Genomic DNA, 25,683 nt, shown 5'->3' on the forward strand with positions numbered 1-25,683 from the left:
CTCACTGACCGCCGCAACCTCAAGCAAAGCTAGCAAATGAAGTTTGTTTTTTTTTAAATTGGGCAAATTGCCTATTCAAATATACAGAAGCCCTATCCTACAGAAGGAAGGAATGGATAATGAGTAGGCAACCAGCAGTCTCTTTCAACACTGCTTTCTTAAAAAATTGCTGAAGCTAGGGGCACCTGGGCAGCTCAGTCGGTTAAGTGTCTGCCTTCAGCTCAGGTCATGATCCCAGGGTCCTGGGATTGAGCCCTTTATCGGGCTCCCTGCTCAGTGGGGAGTCTGCTTCTCCCTCTACCACTCTCTCTTTCTCCGTCTCAAATAAATAAATAATCTTTTTTTAAAAAAAATGCTGAAGCATCAGAAGGATATTCTGAGGATTCTCATCCTTTCTCAACCTTTCTTGGTAAAACCAGTCTGAAAATATCCCCTCGTCCAAACTCTGATTATGAGGAAAACGACAGGAAACTACCCATTTCCATAGACCTGACTTGGAATCATGGTTCCAGCACATCTTTATGGAATGATTTTGAACCAGGCACTTGATTCTTCAGAAACTTAATGGTCTAAAATGTGAAATCTGCCTCACTCAACAAGGACTGGCTGAGGTAACAAACCCACAGTCCCATCTACTTCAAAAATGATATGGAATTAAGATTTCCAATAGATGAAGTGCCCAATTGTACTGCAGAGAACACAAAAAGAAAAAAAAGATACAATGGTCATAAAGTGAACAGGACTTCTACAGTTCTCAGCCTTGGCCCCAGGAAGAGTTCGAATTGCACCTTAAGGTTAGGCAGGAATCTGTCTGCCTGGATTTCCTTAGAAACTAGAGAGGAAAAACCAGGATCCAAAGCCAGGGTGAACTCACTTGAGGCAGCTGGGGAGGAAGGGAGAAAGTGCAACTTTAGGGCAAAAACAGCCCTTTGTTCCCTCTGGAAGACAATTCTCCATGCATGTCTTGGGTTTCTGCACATGTTGCAAGAGGAGGCACTGACTGTTTCTTTCCCAGACTATCTTCTCCAGGATATTTATACAGAGAACAGTCTTAGAAGACAGAGATGGGGAAAAAAAAAAAAGAAGAAGAAGAAGAGGAAGAGGAGGAAGAGGAGGAGGAGGAGGAGGAAGAAGAGGAAGAAGAGGAAGAGAAAGAGGAAGAAGAAGAAGAAGAAGATAGCCATAGTATCTCTCTGCAGAACAAGGGATAAGTTGGCTTGCCCATAGATAATGTCTCCCTCCAGAGCTCAGGGAGAGTAGGCTTGTTTCCCACTATAAAAGATTCAGGCTCCTTAAACTCAGGGTGCCTCCGCTATAACAAAATTCCCTACATTTGTGGGTCTCACCTGGGCCTCTCCATATCACCCTGTGGGAATGGGGTTCAGGAAACTGGCACAACCATGATACTCAGGCTACTGCTATTGTGTGAAGCAACAAACTTCTCTGTCTCTGAACCAGGAGTCCACCAGCATCCAGAAAACCACAGCAGGCTAACTGGCTGGCTAGCAAGTTGCAAGTAGGGTAAAATCCCAAACCCTTCACAATCTTGATATCTTTTTCCTCTTTGTCACCATCTTCCCCCAAGAATTCTCCAGTCTACCTTCTGAATGTAAACACTGGGTCCTTAGCTCCCAATCATCCCCCAGAAAATAGAAATATTTGTAACACTTTCGACTAAGTCATAGAAATCTCAAAATAATGCTCTGCCCATTTTTAAGAACTTTCTAGTTGCGGACCAAATCCCTCTAGGCACTTAGTTACCTGCTAGGTCCAAACCCTTGGCATGACATGGTTAAATCACACTTGCCCCTGGCAACGAATGTTTCTCATGAGACTCAACCACATAAGGCATAAAAATGAGATTGTGTGTCAAACCCAGTGCTGCCTAGAAGCCACCCAAGCGCCATGGAGAATGTGTATGTATTTATCTCCAAATTCCATCTTCCGACATTATCAGGCTGGGCTGCTGATGGCTGATTTTTTTTTTTTTAAAGAATTGGAAAGTTAAGGGAATGGGCCTGTAAATAATGGGCTAAGCTAAGAGTGGATGAAACGGTCCATGCTGTTTGACTTTTCAATATTAAAAACCTTCAGTCATCTGAAATACACACAATGATCAGATAAGAAATAATCTACTCCTGGTCAAGCCCAGCGATCTGTTGTCATCTGCCGGGGTCATAGCAGAAATCAAACACAGAACAGTATTAAAAAAGATAGCAATCAACTCTGCCAATTCCATTCATTCGCGACCCATCTGCACCCGGGTACATCGGAAATTCAGCTCGCAGAGAGCAAGACTGTGCACGCTTCAGTTGCCAATCCCCAGCACGACCTTTCTTTCCTTGGGAGAAGTCTGGATTGAAAGCCAACTTTCTCAAATTCCATCCTCCTCAGAGAAATAATAAAAGATTCTCTATTTCCATGAGCACAGCCACACTGGCCTGCTTTTCCTAAGAGAAGGGCTTTGCTGTAGAATTGCCAAATGTTAGAGCTGAGCGGGACCTTGGAAATCTCCTTGCTCAAACTTTGATTTTTCATATGAAGAACGGAGGCTCAGAGGGGGGCGAGTGATCACCTACAATAGGTGATCACTAGCCCCTAAGCAGACATATGGTTTACAAATATTTTTTTCCCATTCCATAGGGTTATCTTTTCAGTACAATGAAAAGATAACCCTTTTGGGCTTTTTAGTTTGACGTAGTCCCGCCTGTTTTTTATTTTGTTGCTTGTGCTTTAGGTGTCATATCTAAAAAATCATTGCCAAGACCCAGGTCAAGGAGGTTTTGGGGGTTTTTTTTTTCCTATTTTCTTCTATGAGTTTCACGATTTCAGGTCTTACGTGTAAGTCTTTAATCAAATCTTTAACACCTCATCGAGATTTGGCCAATGCTGTGTGGGGAAGGAGTGGTTTTCACAAAATGCCTGTTGAGGAACCTCTTGAGTTGCCTCCTTCTGAGAGAAAGACTTTCTATTATATTTGGGAAACTTCTGGTGTGCAATAATCTATTCTGAACCTCCCTGAACTAGCTCTTCAATTAATCTCTTGGATTTTTAGGTGAGGTAAACCCCAAGCATGTTCCTCTTTCTCAGCTGCACAAGACTCATGGAAGAAAAAGAAGGCACTCTTCTGATGTGTCCCTTCTGCCCACCCCCAAGCCATTTTCCAGTTTGGATTAAGGAGAAGTCATAAGCAGGTGCCATTGAACCATTTGTTCACTTTGTACAGTATGCTCATTTTTCAATTAAAAATTTTTTTCTCATATGTAAAAATCAGATTTTACCTTCCCATCCCAAAATTCCAATTTCAGGTTTTTCTTGAAAAATCAAAATTAAAACGACAATGTCACATGGCAATGCCAAGGAGTGGCTGTGCTCTTTAGATGGGTGACATGAGCTCTGTGGTTTGCCATCATCCCCACTCCACCCCTGCCATTTCCTACCTTTTCCTCATAGGAAATTGGATTTGTGACCTCTAGATGAAGATTTATTGTGGGAGTTTGTTCATTTTGCCAAAAAACATTAACTGATTGCCTACGATGGGTAGCTAAACTCAGAAAAATCCCTGACAGCATGGAGTTTATATTCTGGTGTGGGATGACAGATAATAACAAATAAATATTCAATGAAGAAAACACAACAAAGGAGATACCAAGTGTGGGTGGGTACAATTTAAAAATAGCATAGGCAGGAAAAGGCTCACCAAGACATTTAAATTAAAACTTAAAGAAAGTGCAGGAATATGCCATGCAAATATGGCTTGGGGACAGCATTACATGCAAAAGGAACAGCAAGTACAAAGGCCCTGAGGCAGTGGGGTGTTGTAGAAAGAACCATGGCTAGGGACACAGACACTTATGTATGCTCGCATACATTCACTGTGTCCCCTCCATTCCCAATTCCCCCACTTCACCCTCAACCCACACTCCAGTAAAGTTAGTTCACAACCTCTGCAGGCTTCATAGGGGTAAGTGCACCCCAGCTTGGAAGCAACTAGAAACCTCTCCAAAGGATCCACAAGCAGGGATAATTTTAAGGAAATCAAATTCTGGATTTCCCACTCCTATCTCCACTCTTTCTAACACTGAGCTCCCTGTGGCCCCTTTGATAGTAGAGGCTTCCTGCTGGTCTGTTGATCCCCTCTGCCACCTCCCTGCTACGGTCACCCATAGCTCTCTATGAACACCAGCCCCCCGACCCAGCCTGACTCCTCCCACAGGACTTGGCCCAGGTGTTCCCGAGTAGGCCCTAAACAAAGGCAAAGTAGGAGAGGTGAATGCAAGACATCTGGCAGGGCCGCTCATCCCCCCCCCCAGTGTTAGGCATGTTCTGTTAAGGACCAACAGTGGCATTAAAGACAAGGTATTTTGGCCATGTTAGAAAGTTCTGAATTCAACTATTCAGAACTTCTACTTGACGTCCTCTCCTCTTCTATCCCCAACTTACATCAAAGAAAGCAATGCTCCTGGGGCCAAGAGCAAAGCAGAGAATCTGGCACAGGCCTTATGTCACCAGGCAGTAAACTCCTAGCAAGGCTTCAGATACCACTTCTCTCTCTTTCATTCTTGGAACTAAAACCAGAAGTGAGAGCATTATCACAGAGATGTCTACTAGAATTGGAAAATGAAGTCTGATGTTTTCTGACAGGAAGCAAACAGATTTGGCTGATGGGCTTGACCATGATGGACATTTTCCATAAATTAAATTTATGATTTCATATAAATACATTCAAAGCTTTTGCATTTGATATAAAATATTGCATTGGCAAAATTGTGTTGTGTTGACCAATGTTTTATTTTCTCAATCATTTACAAATATATCAAGTTAAAGATTATACCTTTCATTGAAAAAATAAGTATAATTAAGCATAATTTGATCAGGATTAATAAATACTTTTCACTCTAATTCCAAGAAATCAAGAGAGTGAATAAGTCTAACAACTGGATAAGAAACCTTTTGCAATTCAGCCATCTCCAATACTTCGCTTTTAATAAAATTGAAAGGAAACCCTAACTGCATTGTCAAATGATATATCATTACTAAAATCATTGAGTAAATGTTGTGATATATCACTATGTGATTGTTGTTACATAAGCACAAAAAAATTCAAACTGGTATAATAAATCTCCTTCCATAACTGTATTTTAAATATGAATTTTTTAATTTGCAACTATAAAAAATGGGACTAGAACTGATGCTGTCCTGTCTCTTTCTGGCAATAAGTTTTAGTCAACCAGGAATACATGAACTATTTGTTAAAGACCCCATCACGTCATTTAGCAGATATATTTCCAAAACATTTTTTACATTTTATGACTAATATCAAAATTGTGATGTTATTATATTATGGTCAGTAACATACTAATGGTGTATTTGTGTACTACTAATAATTATAATGATTACTCAATCAAGAAGATTTTGTTAACACTTAGGGCTTTATTATCACAGGCTATAAAGGAAGAATTCAGTTTTAGTCAGTGAATTTTTGGTTTTAGAAGAACATGCTGGAATGCTCAATAAAAAACTTTGAAGCATAAAAAATATACATTAAGATAAAACTTTGTAGAGTCAGCAGAATAGAAATTCAAGGAAAGAAAGTAAAGATGTAAAATGTTCAAATGCTACAGAAGAGCTTGTTTATGTATTCAAAAATAGACAATAATGAGTATAGAAGTCCTACGGTATTTAGATTCCATTGGATAAAGTCAAAAGAATATTATAAGTGATCTATTTTTAAAAGTCAATATTTAGAATATATCAGAAGTCACATACTTTGCATCATACTATAAATTTCCTTAGGTGTGATAATGGTATTTATTGTCTTATGACAGGAGAATGTCCATATTCTGAGGAGATGTACTAGCTGTCATGAAATTTCTCCATATTCACATATCAACTGGGCTATTATTAATTTAATGCTTTTATTTCAATTGGCTCATTTTCTTTTACTTCAATTAATTTTGAAAGAAAACATTATGTCATTAGCACAAATAGAAAATTGGCATTACTTGTTATAAAAAGAAGATAAACATCAATAGATAAAATGAAAATAAGATGATGTTTTAACTTTCTGGCGATATTCTGTCACTTACACCATGAATCTGAGCCTCAAACCTTCTGTCTCTTATTTTAAAAAAGGCAGGGTTATACTGGAGAAAGCAGTTTAGGGAGTGGTAGAAGCATTAAAGTAACTCAAGATCCAAACGAACTTCATTTTTTCTCTCAGGTGAGGCTGAAAATACAATTAAAATGGAGTGATGAGAAGGAAATCTTGCCATTTTGCGACAACATGGATGGACCAAGAGGGTATTATTCTAAGTGCAGTCAGTCAGACAGAAAAAGACAAACACCATATGGTTTCACTTATATGTGGAATCTAAAAACCAAAGCAAATGAACAAACAAATGAGCAAACAAAACCAAAAAAAGATTCACAGATGTAGAGAACAAACTGGTGGCTGCCAGAGAGTGAGGGGTGGGGGGGATGGGCGAAACAGGTGAAGGGGACTAAGAGGTACAAACTTCCATTTATGAAATAAGTCACAGGGATGAAAAGTACAGCATAGGGAATAGAGTCAATAATACGGTAATAACTTTGTATGTGACAGATGATAACCACACTAACTTTGATGAGCATTTCATAATGTATATAAAAGTCAAATCACTGTGTTGTACAACTGAAACTAATATAATATGGTATGTCAACTCTACCTCAATTAAAAATAAAAAGCTTAAAAAACATTTTTAATGGAGTGCTTTACACGCTATAGGGATGAGGTACAGACTGTTAGAAGAACACACGGGGGCTGGAGGTCGCAAACAGGCAAAGAGGGGACATCAAAACAAAGGTCGACAGATGAAAGAACACAAATCACATCCAAAGGTTTGGTATGACTTGGGTTGACTGAATCCCCCAGTTTTCATGAGAAAGTTTTTGTTTTCCCAGGGTAATAATTGACAGCACCCTCTTTTGTCCCAAGTATATTCTGTCCGGACAATCAACTAGAGGAGTATGGTGAGAAGAGGTTAGAAATGAGGCTGAAGAGGTGGGCAGAGCCCAGCTGGATCCCAAGGGCAACAGTGACCACGAAAGCACTCAGGCAGGGGAGTCCCCTGATAAGACTGTGCACAAAGAAGGCTAAGTGTGGCCAACGGTCTGAAGGCTGGAACACCCAATGGAAGTGAGGAGGGCAGCATCAGTAAGGAAGAGGAGAAATGACCTGATGCACATGACTTGGGGAGGTAGATTCACGAGGGCTTGGTAATTGATTGTGGGCGTCAGCCCAGGGGTAATGGGGAACAGGAGGAGTGAAGGATGATGGATAACCAGCTTTGGGCTTGAGCAACTGTTTGAATGGTGGTGCCACTCACTCAAACTAGAGATGAAAGAAAAGGAACAAGTTAATGGGAGACCTACATGTCACTTGGGTCAGACTGAGTGTGAGGTGACTAGTGGACATCCAAGTGGAGATGTATAGTAGTACCTACATGTGCAGGTGACAGACTGGGATGCGTGAGCATTAAATAAGAGCTACTCAATGTGGGCACATGCATGCGCACATATACACCCCACTCAACCACCATCTCTAGAAAGGACCACTAGGACAGTGATATGTGGTGTATCCAGAACCATATGCAGTGACATATGCAGTTTGAAAAAGCCTTTCTCCTGACAGGTGAGTTTGACAGCCAGCCCTCCCTCTATATGGGAATCAGTGATGCCAAGAGTAGTAGATGACCAGCCCATAGATGGAACTGTTCAGGAAGAACAGAGGCTTGGGCAGAACTGGCCAAAGTTCCAGCATGTAATGTAGAGTAGAAGAATGTAAGCCAGAAAAAAAGAGTGAGAAGGAGCATCCAGAGAGAAGAAAGCCAAGAGAGTGTGGTGTTTCTCAATTAAGAAAGAGAGAATGCTTTTAAGGAGGAGGAAGGGGTCAAATGGTCCCTAACAGTGACAAATAGTACCAAGATGTCATGGTAACCATCAAAAGGTGTCCATTGGACCTGACAAGGTAAAGTCACTATGGCCCTTGACTGGGCAGCTTCTTGGAAGTTGATGGGTAAAAGCCAGATTACAGTGGATTGAAGAGTGGGTAGAGGTGAGCAAGAAAACTCTCCATCAGGACATTTGCCTGTAACCAAGACAAGAGAAATAATGTGACGCCAAGTCAGCAGCGTGAATTTCTTAGTACCAGGAATGTGACCTGGGCTCAGGGAAAGGTAGTGGGAATTGCAAGGTCAGCCCACAGAAACCCTGGTCTCTGCTGCCGCATGCCCAGCCAGGCAAATCAGACTCACATCTGGACGTGGGGCTTATCCAATGGTCCCCAGAACCCCCTCCCCCCATATATAAGACAGAACTCTATCTCCTGCATCTTCATAATCTCAACAGCAACATCAACTATTACAACTAAACCTTAAGGAGCATGTAGTTTATACTTTGAGAACATTATATAATTTATTCTTTAAAAATAATCCTATACCATAAGCACAAATATCTGCATCTTATAATTGAGGAAAGTAAAGATCAGAGAGGTTCAGGTACTTGCTCCAGGTCACACAGCTATCGGGTGGCAGAGCCAGAATGTAAGCCCACATTTGCCTGACCCTCCTGGGACATCTCTACTCCCTACAAGTCTTGCTAAACAAGAGCATTTTACTCAAAATGGCCCAAGGCCTCATGATGTTGAAACAGGGCAGAGTGTGCAACTCATTAACTCTCTGCAGGAGAAAAAATGGTATAGGGGCTTAATCCCAGCCCAGAGTCAGAAGAACCCAGTTCAAGTTCTGATCCCGGGTGACTCAATTCACATAACTACCCTGGAACCTGTTTCCTCAGGCATAGAAGTGGGGGAGGTGTTGACTTGATCATTCACCCCATCAACAAAAAAATAGTATGAATACATACTGCCAATATATATGCTCTTATTTATCCTCTTCATTTATGAGGCAGAAATGTGCATCTTAATGAAGAAATATTGCACACATTATGAAAAGGCACAAAAGTAAAATATTTAAAAGGATGAGATGAAGATGAAATAAGGAATATTAAATGTCCTATTGATCATGATGGCTTGATACTATCATTAGCTAATACCTCAAGACAAATATGAATTGGGATAAGATTGATTTATCATAATTATAGTAGATGGTAATCTACAGACCAAGTATCTTGATATTTCAAGATATTCTTAACTGACTTCTTACAGGTTAAATGGAACGGTCTTCATTTTTCCCTCATGATGGCAGTTGATGGAGGGGGCAGTGCTCCCATGTCCCCGTGGTCCCCTGCACTGCATCAGAGCTGTTATCTTCAAATGGTGGTGTCTTTGAGGAGTATCCATTTGGTGAGGGATAGTTTCATTTAAACAAGGAAATAGAATTCATAAATCTACCTATGTAGGCACATGTATTTGTTTCCTGTGGCTGCCATGACAAAGCACCACAAACTAGGTGGCTTAAAACAACAGAAATTTATTCTCTCACAGTTCCGGAGGCTGGAGATCTGAAATCAAGGTGTCAATGGTGCCACACTCCCTCTGAAACCTGTAGGGGAGAATCTTCCCCTAGCTCTTCTAGCTACTGGTGTTTGCCAGCAATCCCGGCATTCCTTGGCTTGCAAATGCTTCATTCCAGTATATGTCCCTGCCATCACGTGGCTGTCTTCTCTCCATATGTCTCTGTCTCTGTGTCTCTTCTCTTCTTATGGGGACAGCAGCCATATTGGATTGAGAGCCCATCCTAATTAAGTACGACCTCATCTAACGTAACTAATTGCATCTACAATGACCCTATTTCAGAATAAATCACCTTCTGAGGTACTAGGGGTTAGGACCTCAACAAATCTTCTTGTGGGACCCAGTTTAATCTCTAACAGCACACATAAATACGCTGAAAGGAAATAAAACAGGGAAGGCAGCTTAGTCTGTGCTATAGACTCTCCACCTTTGTCTCAGACAGGGGACATTCTATGCAAGAACCGTGACCTTCTGATGCATAGTGCAAGTAAGAATGCCATGTGAAGCCATATATTAATTAAAAAAAAAAATTTTTTTTTAATTCCTGAACTAGGAAAGAGCAGCCAGAGAGAGAGAGGAGTAAAGGTACAAGAGTGCTACCTCGCTCAGCTAAGGGAGCGGAATGTTTCAAGAAAGGAGGGTCAGCAGAGACAGCGGGAGCCAGTCACTATGATAACGTCTAAGAGGTGTCCACCAAACTTCACGACAGGAGAATCGCTATGGCCCTGAATTTCTTTGGTATTACACTAATATTTTCTTCTCCAACTCCAAAGGATGACCTTGTGCATCCCGTAGGGTGCAAGCACTCTATTTTAGAGACTTCTGCCCTAGAAGAGCCCAAAGGTTCCTTCCAACTTAAAAAATGTAATGGCCCCATGAATGTCCCTTCCCCGGAGGTTACTCCCAAAATAACTAAGAAATCAGAGGCTGTGAAATAGTATCAGATTGAATTGCATAAGAATTTTGAGAGGGCAGAAAAATATATTATTATATTTATTATTATCTTCAGGGCATGCCTGCAAGGAAAGCATGTAGAAAACTACCGTGTTGAAAGAAATTTGAGGGTTTTATTATTAGTCATTAGTAGTAACAGTATTTCACATTTACCACGTGGAAGGCGGCACAGTATACTGGTTATGGAAGTAACTTTGGAGCCATACTCTCTAGATGAATTTCACCTCTGCTACTTACTAGCAGTAGAACTTGTTTGTGCCTCAGTTTTTTCATCTCTAAAATCTGTTATAATAGTACGGCTTCATAGGATTATTTTGCAAATAGATATGTGTTAAGTACATAAAACAATGCCTGGCACATAACAAGAGCTATATAAGGTTTAGTTGCTGTTGCAATAATGATGATGGCCAATCTACTGAGCTTCTGTAATGGACTAAACACTCTGCTAACCATTCAACTTACTTCATCTCTTTTCATCAATGTGAACTAGCACAGTGATTAAGAGAATGGCCTGAGAAATCAGCCTGGCCAAATCCAAGTCCTGTCACATGCTAGCAAGTCACTCTGTACAAGTCATTGAACACTTCCAAGCTCTCATTTCCTCACAGGCTTATCAAATAATCCATGGAATCCATCTAGAATCACAGCTGGTGAATAGTCAATGTTTAATGAATGCAAGCTCTTATGCTTCATGACTCAAGGAAGAAAGTAAAATTACGTCCATACTGGTCCAGGGTCACGCAGCCAATGTGGACTTGAACCTGGCCTAAAGGTCAGGATGTGCTTTAACAGCACAGTTGAGATCACGTTCTCTTTCAATCCCTTACACGTCATGATGCCGTCCCAATCACTAGTTGATGGGTTGCTCAGGGCAGCAGAAAGTATAAATGTAAGCACCCAAACTTTCACAAGAACAACGGTAGTCACAACCCAGTCTTTCTTAAAAGACAAAAATTTTAAATTCCTATTGAGTGGAAGGAATTTCGAACTGCTTCTAGACCCAGTCCTAAAATCAACTAAGGTGTATCCTTGGTCGAACACATTACCTTAGGTCTCTATGGCCCCTTTGAATTCAGAAATTCTACAACTTTATGAACTTACAATCCAGTTGGGGCTATAAGACCAAGATACATAAGATAACTAGAGAACAGTTTGACACCATTTATGACCAAGGGATAAGGCTTCGTGAAGGTCAAGGTAGCCTTTAATTGTTGGTTTAGACCGTAATTTCTAAAATACCAATCATGAGAATATCCTGAGGCTCTTTCCTAAAAGTACAGATTTCTCGGCCACAGCCCAGACCAAGTGAATCACAATCTCCAGACAATCTGCATTTTTAACAAATACTTTTGATTTTTGATCTACAGACTCTACACCTAGACATTTGATTTAATTGGGGTGATGATTCAAAGAACAGTATTTTTTAAAAGCTCTGCAGGTGGTTTTAATGTAAACAAAGTTGAAAAACACTAAATTAGATCACTGAATTGTTGGAAAAAATCTGCACACCCCTGTTCACAGCAGCATCACTCACAACAGCCAAAAGGTGGAAGTAACCCAAATGTCCACTGACAGATGAGTGGATAAATAAAACGTAGTATATTCATAGAATGGAATATTATTAAGCCTTAAGAAGAAAAGAAATTCTGACACATGCTATAACATGGATGAAACTTGAAGATACTACGTTAAATAAAATAAGCCAGACACAAAAAGACAAATACTGTATGGTTCCACTTATCGAGAATAACGAGCTCGCAGAAACAGAAAATAGAATGGGGTTAGCAGGGGCTGGGGGAGGGGAGGATAAGGGGCATGCTAATAGATACAGAGCTTCGGTTTTGCAAGTTGATCAAGTTCTGGAGACAGATTGCATGACAGTACGATTATACTTAACACTACCGAACTGCACACTTAAATACGGTTAAGATGATAAATTTTATGTTACGTGTATTTTACCACAATTAAAAATTAAAAAATGAAAAAGGATGGGAATGGTAAATACATCACTTGCTTGGCAGCCCTCCCCCCGACCCTGGCAGACATTGCTAATTGATTACCTCGTGCTCCCACACAGAGCCCAGGCCCTCACAATCCCGCACACAGGAGAGAACAGGGTGAGAAGAGATGGGGAGAGAGTGAAATGATTAAGGCCACATGTCTGTGTGTTTGGGAGAGGGCGTGAGAGTGGAGGAGAAACAAGGAGATGATCCCGCAAGCCTGGAAGGGAATACTGGGGAGGTAAAAAGACACAACAGGTGAGATCCCCTCAAACACGCTATGCCCTATCTATTCTTCTAAACACTGCCTAGTGAGCACAAGGCCAAATACTCCTTTTCTTTTGCCATGGGACCATATAGCCTTTCTAGGGGACCACCTAACCATAGAGGTCTATTGGCAAGTGCCCTAGTGAGGACCCAGAGACAGAGTTCAAGGCCTGGCTGTCCCTGCACCACTGTGGGGGCACCGGCCCCTCCGTCCTTGGATCCCTCTCCAGGCTGGGGCTGTAAACAATTCTCCTGGCACAGACACGCTTTGGTCCCTGACCCCTGAAGTTCTGATGCACCAGCAGGGGCTGAGCCGTCTGACGCACGAACCACTTCATAAACAGAGAGCTGTTAGTGGAGGCTTTTTCACATTGTTCCACTAGACATTTGGCTAGACTGGTTTCCACCTTCAAGGAACTGGCTTTTTGAAAAGACTAGCCAACACCTTTAAATGAGCCACATCCTCTGGAGGTGTTTTCTCCCCTTCTCTCCTCACAATCCCATTTGTCTTTTAAAACCAGAGACAAATGTGGTATTATTCTCTTCAATAATTGGGTTCTCTGTCCTGGCCTAGCAAAACCAAAAATCTATGAGGAAGGAAGCATGCGGTTCAATCTCAGGGTGTGGGGGGAGTTTATCTGCTTGGAGGGGGTTGGGTTGTTCCCTTAATAATCATTACTACAAAGGCAAATCAATGCTTGAAGATTTGCTCCCCGCTTTTGCACTAATTGGTGTACAGAAGGGGGGAGGAGGGGATGAGATGCAAAAAGCAGCCACCAGCTGCGAAGATTTGTGATGTTAATTAACAACATGATTAGACAGGAAAACGACAGTCAGGTCTGATCAGTCCCAGGAAGCCCAGACTGGTCCTGTAATGCCCAGAGAGCTGGGGGGTTGGGGGGGGACACTGACTGCCTCCCCTTGGGGCTGCCTCTGCTTCCGCAACACCAAGGGTTTGGCAATGGAGCTTAGAGAAGACACCAGAAAGCCTAAAATTCCTTCAACTGGGTGCCAAGAAGCAGCTCCCACCCCCAACCGAGAAACCCACTTGAGGCACCTGAGAACCAAAAATAGTTTAGGGTTTAGGGTGCATTCTCTGTCCTGGCTGCAACCACTTCACCAGCTCAGGCCACCACCAGAAAGCTTTCCCATGGCATCACAGCTGTATTTTCCATGGGCTTTAAGTGTAAGATCTTAAGAGGGGACAAATGGGTTTAGTGAGCGGGAGAACACCAAAGGGAAATAGGGAGTAGAGTTGAGAGTCTAGTGATAAAGAATAATGAAGCTCTATTATTAGTAAAGCAACTCTGCTTTTAAAAAGGGGGTTGCAGGTCTGGGCAGCTGGTAAGTGCCGTCAAAAACAGCTTGATGTGCTTGCTTTACATCTCTTCCTTCTCCTTTGGCCCGGAGAAGCCATCTTGCCCAGAGACCTGCTTCTGGGGGTGGCAAAGGCAATTTATCTGCTTGCTGCCTTCACTGGTATCTGGGGATGGGCAGTAGCAGCTCTGGCAAATGCTATGATGCCGGGTCCCCAGGGAGAGCCAGGGGCTGGAGCCCCTGTCGTTGTCACCCTCGCTCCCCCCGAGATGGCCCCTTCAGATGCAGGCAGTTCCACGAGACACTGGGGGAAAGATGCACCATGGCAATCACGGGGCTTTGTAGCTGGAAGGCAACTGAGACAGCGTGTCACCCGGCAGCCTCATCTGGAAGGAGACGGAACCGCTGAAAGGTACAGGTGACAGCACAGAGGGACAAATGGTCAGAAGCAGAGCCAGACAAGAAGCCAGGGCTGCAGCGGCCGGGCCTGCACTCTCTCTGTCGTCCCACGACCGACAGAGCCTGATCCTGCTCTGGTCACTGTCTGCTGGGGACTCTTCCCCATGTGCCTCTGGTCAGCTCCGGCAACCTTGGAGGGGACGATAAAGAGCTGGAGAGCACTTAGTCATTGGGAACACGGCGACTGTGAGGCTCTTCTCTGTGCCAGAGATGGGGCTAAGTTATGGGGACACAAAGGTGGGGCACGGTAACACTCACAGTCTGGCAGGGACAGCAGATCCACAAACCAAAAATCCACCAGTAGTCTGGCTGTAAAAGGTGTACATTGGAGACCTAGAAAGGAAGCAGCTGCAGCCTGCTATGTGAGCTGGAAGAACCTCCCTGGAGGCAGGGATATTTAAGCTGAGCCACAAACCACCCCCCAAGCCCCCTCACTCCCAGAGCAACAACCATTTTCTTGGTCTGCCCCGTCCCCCTTCCGGGGTGCTTCTCCTAGGAATTCAGCACCCTCATACTTGACCACTGGCTGCTCAGGACCCAAAGCTCTGTCCTCCCAAGGATGCCTTTTGCTCTCATTCACCATCCTTCACAACTAGCATCCCATCTCATTGGGATGAGTAAAATGTTCTAAAAACAGATGCGAACGGTTGCACAACTCAGTAAATTTACTAAAAATCATCAGTTGCACACTTAAAATGGGTGAGTAGTTTAACATGTAAATACACCTCAATAAAGTTGCTTTTAAAAATTCCCAACATTTTTTATGTGAGAACATACAGAGAACATATCATGCCCTGGAGTAAATTGAAGGAAACTTAGACTTTAATGGGGAAAAAATCATTATACTTTATTTATTTCAGTATAAGAAAAATAAAATACAGAAGTTTCAGAAAGGTATGAAATACTGAATTTATATAAAACTTCCAAATAAAATGTTTTCAAATATTGAAGTGAAACACTCAGATCTGTGTCCATGAACAAACTTTTCATGACCTCTGCCCATTCTCTTGGGGGGGACAGATTGGAAACTGTTACATGTAACTCTGGAATAACACTTTTTAATAATAATCCCTTCAAATTCTTGATGATCTCCATCATCAAGAAACTCTGTTTACACAAGGAGGTAATACAAATTTTTAAATCATTTTTACAACCATTCAAAAATCTACATTGAAAAATCATGTTGGAATGAATCTAGTAACTCTTCCTTCATTAACAAGTAATAGTGACATTTTTGTGATAATGTAAACAAATTTCAAATCCAATCAAATTTTTCATGGCAAGTGTTTCAAAATAATGATGATATGTATATTTTCAAAATATACAGGAACTATTAGAACAATCAGCTTACAATCAGCTTGGATGTCACTACAAGGGTGTGGAAGCTACAGATATAATTATCCAGCATATGTGAAGATACCTGGAGCTGTGCCACCAGGACACATTGGCCCACACCTTGGATAGCAAGCCCTGGTCCTCAGGTACCTGGGACACTAGCTCCTCCCACTACTCCTTGGGCCTTTGTCTTCAATGGGAGGCGGTGGTCCCTGTAACTGGCTGCCCAGAAGGATGTGCAGAGGGGGGCAAGAGGTGGATGGGCTCAGAGCAGGACTGGGGGCCTGTGAGCAGACTCCCCTCCATTCATTCAGACGCACTCTGAGAGATACCTGGGGCCCAGCCTATCAGCCCAAGAAGTAAGGGATCCTGGTGTTAGGGGGCTGGCTGTGCTGAGACCTGATAACACCTCCTCTGTTTGGACTCCCGGATAAGACCCTGAGCATTTTCTAAGAGGCTCCAACCACGCTGAGACAATACTCATTTCGAGACCTTGGTAGTCACTCACCAGAGAGGCAGTGTGCACAGAATGAGGGGAGCAGAGGGTTAAAAACACAAATATGCCCACTTTTTGACTTGATGATTTGTTTTTTGGGTGTTGAGTTTGAGAAGTTCTTTATAGATCTTGGATACCAGCCCTTTGTCTGTAGTGTCATTTGCAAATATCTTCTCCCATTCCGTGGGTTGCCTCTTTGTTTGGTTGACTGTTTCCTTTGCTGTGCAGAAGCTTTTTATCTTGATGAAGTCCCAAAAGTTCATTTTTGCTTTTGTTTCACAAGCCTTTGGAGATGTATCTTGAAAGAAGTTGCTGTGGCCGATGTCAAAGAGGTTACTGCCTATGTTCTCCTCTAGGATTTTGATGGATTCCTGTCTCACATTGAGGTCTTTTATCCATTTTGAGTTTATCTTTGTGTATGGTGTTAGAGAATGGTCGAGTTTCATTCTTCTGCATGTGGCTGTCCAATTTTCCCAGCACCATTTATTGAAGAGACTGTCTTTTTTCCATTGCATATTTTTTCCTGCTTTGTTGAAGATTATTTGACCATAGAGTTGAGGGTCCATATCTGGGCTCTCTACTCTGTTCCATTGGTCGATATGTCTGTTTTTGTGCCAATACCATGAACAGACACTTCTCCAAAGAAGATATACAAATGGCTAACAGACACATGAAAAAGTGTTCATCATCATCAACCATCAGGGAAATTCAAATCAAAACCACACTGAGATACCAGCTTACACCAGTAAGAATAGCAAAAATTGACAAGGCAAGAAACAACAAATGTTGGAGAGGTTGTGGAGAAAGGGGAACCCTGTTACACTGTTGGTGGGAATGTAAGTTGGTACAGCCACTTTGGAAAACAGTGTGGAGATGCCTCAGAAAATCAAAAATAGAGCTACCCTATGACCCAGCAATTGCACTACTGGGTATTTACCCCAAAGACATAGATGTAGTGAAAAGAAGGGCCATATGCACCCCAATGTTCATAGCAGCAATGTCCACAATAGCCAAACTGTGGAAAGAGCTGAGATGCCCTTCAACAGATGAATGGATAAAGAAGATGTGGTCCATATATACAATGGAATATTACTCAGCCACCAGAAAGGATAAATACCCAACTTTTACATCAACATGGATGGGACTGGAGGAGATTATGCTAAGTGAAATAAGTCAAGCAGAGAAAGTCAATTATCATATGGTTTCACTTATTTGTGGAACATAAGGAATAGCATGGAGGACGTTAGGAGAAGGAAGGGAAAAATGATGGGGGGGAATCGGAGGGAGAGATGAACCATGAGAGACTATGGACTCTGAGAAACAAACTGAGGGTTTTAGAGGGGAGGGGGGTGGGGGGATGGGTGAGCCCAGTGGTGGGTATTAAGGAGGGCACGTACTGCATGGAGCACTGGGTGTTACACAAAAACAATGAATAGTGGATCACTACATCAAAAACTAATGATGTATTGTATGATGACTAACATAAAAATAAAATGAAATTTAAAAAAAAACAAAACACAAATTTGGAAAAATCTATATTTAAGAAGTGGGTGGACAGGTCCCAGCTTGGGGAGAAAATAGAAGGGGAGGAAAGACAAATGCTGAGAGATCACAGAGGTTAAAAAAGGGAGTAATTAACATAGAGGGAGAGTAAAGTCTTAGGTGCTATTAGGAAGAGGAGGAGGAGACAGGAGGGCAGTGGGCCCCAGGGAGAAGTGACTTTCGGGGCCTGAGAAGACAGAGGCACAAGAACAGAGGTTTACAAGGTCAGGATGGGGTGTGGGGATGCTACTAAGGAAAAATGATTCACGATGTTTGGTAAAGGCAGTAAGGAAAACTTTTTCAAGAGGGACCACTGCAAGGGGTTTTGTAGTAGGGGAGAGAGATGGGGCTCAATACCAAGTACAAGTGGTGATTTATAGCAAAGCAGCAGGGTGGGGGTCAGTGGATGGAAGAGCACTAAGAGGAAACATCAAGGGTGAGGGGGATCCTTGCTAAACCCACCTAACAGGATTCTTGCTGAAGGCAGGCCAGGATGATAAGATATCAAAGGTGGGGGATAAAGAATTTGATCAGATATTGAGGATGATCAGACACAAGGGTGGGGGGATTTTTGCTAAACTGACTCAGCAGGATTCTTGCTAAAAGTGGACCAAGCAGACCAAGGATGCAGTCCAAGTTCAAGGCTTAATCAAGAGGAGGGCTCAGAGGAGCTGGACTCAAGCTTGGTCAAAGACAGAGTCTTTTCAGAGTAGCCTGGTACCTTCAGGAAGTCACATGGCCAATGGAAGTATTGCTTTTTGATATTCTGGCCCACAGAAAGGAGGCTGTGAGGGATACTGCTGCTGGTGCTGGGGAGATGGGGGCTCTTGGGAAAGCCAGGACTTAGGAAATCATGAGGTCAGGAATCCAGAAGGAAAGGTTTTCCTAGGAAGGAAAGAGTTCCTTTGTTCCTAAGTTGGGAGCAAAGGTTTTCCTGTTGGGATGACAAGGAGGAGATTAATGTTGCTGAGAGCCACCAACTAGTCAGTTGGTGCAACAGATGGGGACAGTTGGCCCGTGGCAGTGTTCCTTCATTATTCATGTGCCAAGATTTTCTGGACAGCTGCTGTGTGCCAGGCCCAGGAACAACTGAGAAGCAGCCTTTCCCATTAGGAGCTCTGAATCCAGGGGAACAAGTAAGCTATTCAACCATCGCCAAGGCAGCAGAAATGACTGGGAAATGGCAGGATGCAGTGGAGAGACACAGAAGGAGCACCCAGCCCACCCTACAGGGCGCAAGGAAACTTCCGTAAGGAGGTGACATCTCAGCCAAGCCTTCAGGAAGAGGAGGAGTTAGACAAGAAGGGGCAAAAACTATTCCAGGAGCAAAATGGGGCATGGCACATTTGGGAACTGAAAGTGCTCGGCTTGGATTCAGGCATAGCAAAAAAAGATGGAAGATGATGGCCAGAGGAATAAGGCAAGAGCCAGACCATGAAGGACACTGTCATCTGAGTTAAGGGTTCTGTAGTCTGCCCAAGGTTCTTCCCAGTCTTTGAAATAAAGAGATTCATCTAAAAGAGAAAGCCCTGCCCTATCCTCCTAGACTTAGGACACAAAGACCCTCAAAGCCACAGAGAAAAATAATGGGGTATTGGGACATTCAGATGACACAGTGTTTAGATCAGAGGGACAAAGCAAAGTGCCCTGAAGATCTAAGCCTTTACATATAAGGTTAACTAGGTTTAGTTGTCCTGGTTCTTTCCTTTCTGTGCAGGGATTATTCAGAGTGCTTATGAGCCCTGACTACTTTCCCTTAGAGACCATTTTTGTGTCTTATGTCTTCACTCAAGAATCTTCTGAGGCTCCCTACTACCTGTGCCATCAAGTTTGAATTTCACTGTTGGGTTTTTGAGATCCTCCATTAGCTGGCTTTTTTTCTTTTTAATCTAATGTGGACTTCCATATCCACCTTCTCAACACCAACACACTTATTGATGGCCTTAGAACACAAAGACCCTGCTCTGAGAGTTTGTGTGTTGTTTGAGAGAGTTTCATAACCTAAGAAAGCAAAATAGTGTCCAAAAATATGAGGGGACCACCTCAGGAGTTCAGAGTAGAGAGCTGTAAGGAGCCCTACACACCTGTTCATCCCTACCTCTGTGCCTCTGGAAACTGCCTGAGGTCTGGTGACTAACAAAGGAATTGATGGTGAAGGAATATGAAAAAATACTTGATAGTGAATGTGAAAATCCAGAGTCAGTAAAGCATGATTGTAAAGACAGTGGTCCTCCGAGCAACACATACTAATCTTTAGCAGATTAGATAACACTTTGGGGCCTCAATTTCCCATGTGTGCAATCTGGTGGTCATATCTACCTTGTGGAGTTATTATGGAGAGTCAGTTAAATGAAACACTATATGCACAGAAGTTAAAGTACTCAGCTAGAGATAGCTCTTAATAAACAGTAGCTATTAGTATTTATTATAATAATAATATTCTGAAAAATAATACAGAGAGCATGGTAGGTACATGTCTGTCTCAGGACTCCTAATGTTCTTCCACCTACCAGCTACACGGCCTTGAGCAAGTGACTTCAACCTCTCTGTTCCTCATTGTCTTTATCCATCAAATGGGGAGAACTGTATCTACTGCAGACATGACTATGAAGAAAATTATTAGTAGTATCAGCATTAAGTCTGAAAGGAGAACTAAGGAACACGGTGAGTGATCCAAAGGGGTACGTGCACCCCAATGTTTATAGCAGCAATGTCCACAATAGCCAAACTATGGAAAGAGCCAAGATGTCCATCAACAGATGAATGGATAAAGAAGATGTGGTATATATATACAATGGAATATTATGCAGCCATCAAAAAAACCCAAAATCTTGCCATTTGCAACAACATGGATGGAACTAGAGGGTATTATGCTGAGCGAAATAAGTCAATCAGAGAAAGACATATATCATATGACCTCACTGATATGAGGAATTCTTAATCTCAGGAAACAAACTGAGGGTTGCTGGAGTGGTGGGGGGTGGGAGGGATGGGGTGGCTGGGTGATGGACACTGGGGAGGGTATGTGCTATGGTGAGCGTTGTGAATTGTGTAAGACTGATGAATCACAGACCTGTACCTCTGAAACAAATAATACATTATATGTTAAAAAGAGAAAAAAAAAAAGAACAAGATAGCAGGAGGGGAAGAATGAGGAGGGGGGAAATCGGAGGGGGAGATGAACCATGAGAGACTATGGACTCTGAGAAACAAACTGAGGGTTCTAGAGGGGAGGGGGGTGGGAGGATGGGTTAGCCTGGTGATGGGTATTAAAGAGGGCACGTTCTACATGGAGCACTGGGTGTTATACGCAAACAATGAATCATGGAACACTACTTCAAAAACTAATGATGTAATGCATGATGATTAACATAATAAAATAAAATAAAAAAAAAGAACACGGTGAGGAAGAGAAAAGCTGCATACCTTCCCCTGGGCTTGAAGAGCTGCTGCCTGTCCTCCATTTGGTGATGTTGGCAGAGAAATAGACAGACAGTGAAACAGAAGATGAAGCCCAGAAACAGATCCAAATATACAGGACATTATGATATCCTCTCAAATCAGTGGAGGAAATGGAGTTGAGACCACTGAGCAGCCATCTGGAAAAGCTGGCTCTACCCCTCCATCCTCTCTGATGAGGAAGGAGTGAAGAAGTGGGCAGACAAGGAACAGAGGTGGGCCAGAGACTTTACTTTCCGTGCTTTTGTCATTTTTGAAGTTAAACCAACTCAAAAGCATTATATACTTTAAAAGTTTAAGGGCAAAAAAAGAGAGAGACAAATGTATAGTTCGCCAGAAGCGATGAAAGATGGATTATCCAGAAGAGCCTAGAATCCCACAGATGGGATCGGTTTCTCTGCAAAGTGGTCCTCCATCCTCACAATAGGTCAAGGAACACAGGAACAGTCAGGGCTGATGTGCAAAATGGAAGAAAGGATTGTGGGGGACTAGGAGGCCCCTCTTCCTGTCCCTGTCTGCAACTGACATTGGGCCATGACTTCAACGTAAATTCAAGGGCTATCCAAGAAGGAAGTACAGCGGAGGAGTCAGTTTTCCCAGAACCACATTGCCTTTGCCAGATTGGCAGAGATCAGAGCTATTAATGGTGGACATGTCAGTCTGCCAGGAGAAATGGACACAGAGGCTAGGGGTACTGCTGAAGCCCTAAGACCCAAAGAAAGCCAGAGGAATAACAGGGCAGAGGGAGCACAATAGGATCCCAAAGACAGGAAGTCCTGAGCATTCACTGGGAGAGGGCAGGAAAGGAGGAAACACAGGGATGCATTCCCCCAAGCTCACCCTCTGCTAGCCTTGGTCTTCAAGAGATCGGCCTTCCAAAGAAGCTGGAGGCTGCACATAGCCACCGCAGAGAACCTCTCAGGCTCCATTGTCCTCGGCAGTGATTTAAGTTCAATTGCCCAACTGGTGAAAGTTTACATCCTCCAGACTTGAAAGATGCATGAGGCCCTTCATCCCCGCTGAGCCTACCCAGGGGAATTGCCAGTCCCCCTGCCCTCCTCCCCGCCTTGAGCGCACCCTCCTCCACGGATCAGACGGGACTTGTCCTTAGTGTCCCAGCCTTTGATTTGTATCTCCTACTAGCTATTCCAAGAGGACTCACCTCACGTGGCTAAGTTACAAGCAGGAAAGGAGTACAAAATCAATGTAGCCCATAAACTCTCGTTCCCTTGCCTCCCTGACAGCTCCATGGAGCAGAGTCTAAAATTCAACATTTGTGGAAGGCACTGCTGAGGAACTCTTTGAACTTTTTTCCTGATTATAAAAGGAGAACTCTATTGCCCTTCTGGGTCTTGCCCTGGAAATTAGACACAGTGACAGCATCCTTATAGACAAATCAAAAATACTGAAGAAAAACAGAAGAAAAAGAATTTAAACACCAATTATCCCACTAAACAGGTTTTACTTCCTGTATTAGTGTGTTTCCAATTCTTTTATTAAAGCCTGGCTGGTATAATTCAGAAGATATTCTATATTAAGTGAATATGCTATTCACTTAGCATACATCATTTGCTCATGGATTTAAATTCTTTTTAATTTTTAGTGGTTATATAATATTCTATCCAAAGAAATGCTGATATGCTGAAATTTATTTAATCAATCCCACAATGTTGGACTTTTTTTTCATGGTTGGTTTTTTCCTAATATAAATAATGTTCGATAGATAATGTTTTACCCAAAGCTTAACACATATGTCAGCTCATTCCCTAGGAAAAGTTCCCAAAATTTAACATTACTTTGCCAAAGTGTAAGAAAATGTCTAAGTCAATACACAGTGCCAAACTAGCTGCAAGGAAAATTATATCCATTTATACTCCCCCAGCCCACTGCAGATTTTAACTTTTATTCTCTGTCAAACTCTGAACCATTCCCTCCTGAGCTGCAGTATCTGGGACTGAAAGGAAGATGGTGTCCTATCAGAGTGTGATGCCCACAGGATTCATCAGTACCTTAGGAGAAGTGGATCTGGAATCCAACCTGGGAGGAGGAATACAATGGGCATGTGCTTTCTGAACACCAGCTTTCTGAACATATGTGGTGGCTTTTCCAACACCAATTCTCTGATTCTCTAATACCAAGTGGGTATTCAACCAATTTCATTCTGACATTAACTACCCAGAAATGCAGACTCCACAGGTTAATGGATGAGTCCCACGAGATTGCCCCCCACCTTTCATATACCAGTCACAAGTCCCAGGCTGCCACCCATGCTTCTAACTGACTGGCTATAAATCCAGGGGTTCCCACAATCTCCCTGTCAGGGTCAGTATAGAACAACTCACAGCATTCAGGAAATCACTGTACTTACTATTACTGGTTTATTATAAAAGATACAATTCAGGAACAGCCAAATGGAAGGGATATGTGGGATCAGGTATAGGGAGCCTGCATGGAGCTTCCATGTCCTCTCTGGGTACGCCACACTTGTAGCACCTGGATGTGTTCACCAACCGGGAAGCTCTTTGAACCCCATCATTTAGGGGTTTTTAATAGAGACTTCATTACGTAAGCATGGTTGATGAAATTACTGGGCATTGGATGGGGTGCCTGGATGCCTCAGTCAGTTAAGCATCTGCCTTTGGCTCAGGTCATGATCCCAGGGTCCTGGGATAGAGCCCCAAGTTGGGCTCTTTGATCAGCAGGGAGTCTGCTTCTCCCTCTATGCTCTCTCTCTCTTTCTCTCAAATAAATAAATAAAATCTTTAAAAAAAAAAAAAAGAAAGAAAGAAAGAAATCATTAGGCATTGGTGCCTGAACTCAATCTTCAGCCCTCCTCCCCTTCCTAGAGTTCAGAGGTGGGGCTGAAAGTTATAACCCTATAATCATGGTTTGGTCTCTCTGGTAACAGGCCCCCATCCTGAAGCTATCTAGGAACTCGGTCTTGTGTCATCTCATCAGCATACAAAAGGCAGTAAATTCCAAGAGTCTTAAGCATTCTATGCCAGGAACTGAGGACAAAAACCAGGTGTTTTTTTTTTTATTGTACCACACTACTTCCCCATTTTCTGTGTTCATGGTAATGTGGAGCCCTGCCCACTCCCAACCCCAAAGGTTGAGCATAAGACCCAGGCCCAATCCAATCAGTGCATCAACTCTCCACTCTAACTGCAGAGATGGGTCCAGGGATGAACCTATGTCCCAATCAGACTTGCAATGATACTGCAGAATAAGAGATTCTGATGCTTCCCCATGGAGGATAAAGCCAAAAAGATACAAGATCTGGGACTACTACAGCTACCTCTTGCTACTGTAAGGAAGAACCTCAGAATGAATCATCATGAAAAGAGAAGAGCCAAGCAATGTGATTGAGAAAGTCCCCATAAGTTTCTTGACCTAGGCTAGTCCAAACCAGAACCTGGGCTTTCCAGGCACACGAGAATTCCCACTTTGCTTTAGCCAGATGGGGCCATGTTTACAGTTGTGAGAATCAAAAAAAAAAAAAAAAACCCTTAGCCAGCACAAGGTATCCAGTAGATGTTGATAATCTCTGAAGGAAAGGGATCTGGTTCAGGAAGCAGCACACCTGAGTAAGGTCAGAGCCAGGGCGAGCTCCAGAGACAGGGCAAATGGGATAGGAGCCAGGCAGGCACTCCTGGAGGGACCTGATATCCTAGAGGTGGACCCAGGCCTAGCTCATCACAGACAGGAGGGGCACACTGAGCAAAGGAGGGAGGAAGACCTGCTAGCATTTGTCAGAAACCCAGCCACAGAGCTAGGGGTTCGAGACCTGAAATCTGAGCAGACAGGCAGGAGTCAAGTCCAAGAGCAAAGCAGTGGAGAGGTGTTGACTGTGCAGCATAAGGTTAGGATTTGGGCAAGGAGAACCATACAAGAGCCTGAGGTTTCTGAGCCCGGCGAACAGGGCCCTACGAGCTATGTTGGTGACAGTAATTTGAGCCAGATGCTACTGATGCTGAGGTTCTGCATCATGTCATACTCTGTGAAGTCCAGCATCTAGGGGATGATGAAGGCTCCTATAGTAGGAATTAAATACCCCATATATGAAAAAGTGGGGGCACGCTGGGCAGATCAACCAGTGCAGGAACACTGGTCATAGAAGTCCCCTGAGCAAGGACTGTGCCTCGTTGTCCATCACAGTCACCAGCCCCATGAGTGAAGTTGGTAAGAGCCAGGCGCGGGCTGTCTCTGCAGACGGCACTTTCAGCCCATGAGGAGAAGGTTCATATGCCCAGCAATGGCAGCAGCGACACTTGACCCCACTGGACCCTAAGGCAGAGACTGTCGGCTCTGCCCCATTCTGGGCCCTCTGTGGGTACAGG

The sequence above is a fragment of the Phoca vitulina genome, unplaced genomic scaffold (assembly GCF_004348235.1).
Source record: "Phoca vitulina isolate PV1807 unplaced genomic scaffold, GSC_HSeal_1.0 scaffold1, whole genome shotgun sequence".
Taxonomy (NCBI): Eukaryota; Metazoa; Chordata; class Mammalia; order Carnivora; family Phocidae; genus Phoca; species Phoca vitulina.